We start from the raw sequence: 2462 nt of genomic DNA on the forward strand, positions 1-2462 counted from the left end.
TCGTGGAGAACGGACCGCGAACCCCAGGCTGCTAGGACGCCCCCTCTCGCTCCGCAGCCGGTGGTACCCGGTTCTCCTCCGCCTTCCGAAGCCTTCGGCCCCCGGTGCTGGGAGGGTCTCAGACCCGCCACCCGGAGGCTCCAGGTGGCGCAGACAGACCCTTCTTTGGAGCTTTGCCAGGAGACAAGGAGGCGGGTTTGGCTTTGCGCACAATCTCTGGGAGCTCCAAAGAAATGCAGAACTCCCTGGAGGGTTCTCGGTCGAAGAAAGACGTCCAGGTTCTGGAGTTGCGGATTAGGAGCCCCAGGGTTCTGGGGTTGACCCCAGGAGTCTCGCGGCCGACAGGGGGCGACCTGTCACTGTGGAAGCTGGAGCCTGGCGTTCCCAGATGGCCAGGATCCTGAGCACTCACTGCGCTCCAGGTGACTGTGGGAGCTTCTAGGTCTGTTCTACCGAGGGCAGCTTCCTTTGCTCAGCAGACCTCCTCTCCAAGCAACTGATAGCTAATTTTACACGTAGAATAATTTCTAGGGTTAAATTCCAACCAGGAGCATAGTCAGAGTGGTCATGATGCACATAAACTCACATCCCCCGCCGCCCAACACGCGCGGGAGGAGCCTCTGTGAACCGGAATATTGGTTTCTTGAGTCTCAGATCTGGAGCTGAGAATGTGTTCTTGTAACTCGGCATTTTCATTGCTTCAGCGCTTAAGAGTTATGAGGTGTGCGTGTGTGTGTCTGTCTGTCTGTGTCTGTGTGTCTGTGTGTATTTCTGCCCTGGCCTGCGCAGCAAGGTTTGCAAAGCAGCTTCTTAGGAACTTCATGTGGCACCCCTCTTTGCCAAATCCTTGGAGAAGGGAGGAAGTTGCTTGCACCCACCATCTGGGTGGACCCTGGTGGAAATGCTGGGGGACATGGTCTCTCCACCGTACCATGTGTTCACTATGTGAGCTTACCCATTTTCCAGATTTGCCACACAAATGAGCAAGTGGAAAAGGAGGCCTTGGCTTTGTGGTGTCCTTCCCTGCTCTGGCTCAGAGGCAGCACTGAAGCCTTCTCTAGAAATTGCTCAAACTGTGTACATTTTAGTTAGCAGAAGGAGGCTTCATCTTCAGTTCAAAAAGATGCTGACTCGAGAGGCCCCTGTACCTACACCTCCCCTCGGCTCGCCCTCCAGCCTGACCCTCACTCAGGCATCCATGTTCAGTGTTCACCTCAGTGCCTGCCACCTCTGTCCTCTGCTACCACCCATCCCCCGAACCTGGACATCTGGGTTTGGGCCAGAAGCCCACTATTTCCTATTTTTCCTCATCTTTTAGGAGAAAGAGTTCAGGACTAGATCCCTGTCTTAGCCACAACCAAGGAAAGAGTTTCCACATTTAAACATTTGCTGACCCTCCACTCTAAAATCTTAGCAGCTAAGGGCAGGACAACTGGTAATTCTTGCCCCCAGGAGCTGAAGAGAAAAAGAAAAGCTGAAAATTTTGATTTTCATACAGCAACCCCTCTGGCTGGCAGAGAGAGAAGAGATGCTCCCGAAGTCATCCCCTATGCCCCGTGATTGATCGCTTTTCCTCTCTCCCCTCCTGCCCCACCCCCACCTCCTGCCCTGTTTGTTTTAGTTACGAAATGCTGTGGGCTCCTTGGTTGTGACTGAAAAGTAACCTTGAAACCCGCAGGCCTACAAGTCAGAGGTAAATCGCAGTCTCCCAGGCATTGGCTGCAGCTAAGTGGGGCTGCGTGCGTCCGACCGCCCGGGGTGGGTGGACAGAGGTGGACTCCGAGGAAGCTGACGACCAAGGCGGCCAGATCATGAGTGTCCTGTGAGCCGCCGGAGGCCGCTCCGAGACTTAACTGTAACAGGGAGGGGCCTCCGGAGCTGCAGCGGGCGAGTTAAAGGTGTGTACACAGTTTTTCTAAATACGACAGCGCTTTGCAAATTGGCTGTCACCTGCTTGTTATTTTGACTGGGAATGTGCGCCAGGAGCGAAGTAACCCGGGATAAGTAAATCCGGCTCTGCTGGGCAGGGAGGCCGGACGCGCCTTCGGATAGATGCACCCGGTGCTCGGTGCGATGGGGTGGGGCGGGGACAGGAGTCTGGAGCGGCTCGGGGGGTGGCCAGGCCCCAGGTCTCTAGGTCCACGGAAGACTCCCCGCGGACCCAAAGAAAGAGGTTCCACCAGGGCGCCCGCACGCCTGCTGGCCTGTCTCAGCCGGGGGAGTGCCGGGAGAGGCGCGAGCGGGGCGGGCGCGGAGCGGCAGGTGCGGGGCGCCATCGGCCGCTTCCTCTCACCTAGGTGTGAGCTGATTATTCAAATGGGCTGCCCGGGGTCTGGGGATTGGAGGCCCGCGCCAGCGCGCCGCGCTATATCACCAGCCACCCACGTCACTGCGGCACTTGTCCGCGGCGCGGTCCACACCTCCTCCCCCACCTCCTCCTCCTCTCCCCCCCTCCCGCCCCC

The 2462-nt window shown here is 57.6% G+C and overlaps 1 protein-coding gene across 2 annotated transcripts in view; it reads left to right on the plus strand.

The window, feature by feature from the left end:
- The first annotated feature begins 1682 nt into the window (after positions 1 to 1682).
- Positions 1683 to 2462, plus strand: part of Foxa2 (forkhead box A2) — a 4241-nt gene continuing 3461 nt past the window's right edge. For both annotated transcript variants that reach the window (XM_008842817.2, XM_029568157.1), the window contains exon 1: positions 1683 to 1898. The gene's annotated coding sequence lies outside the window, so the exon portion shown is untranslated. The remainder of the gene's footprint in view (positions 1899 to 2462) is intronic.

This window comes from Nannospalax galili, unplaced genomic scaffold, assembly GCF_000622305.1.
Source record: "Nannospalax galili isolate Female #2095 unplaced genomic scaffold, S.galili_v1.0 scaffold1000, whole genome shotgun sequence".
Lineage (NCBI taxonomy): Eukaryota > Metazoa > Chordata > Mammalia > Rodentia > Spalacidae > Nannospalax > Nannospalax galili.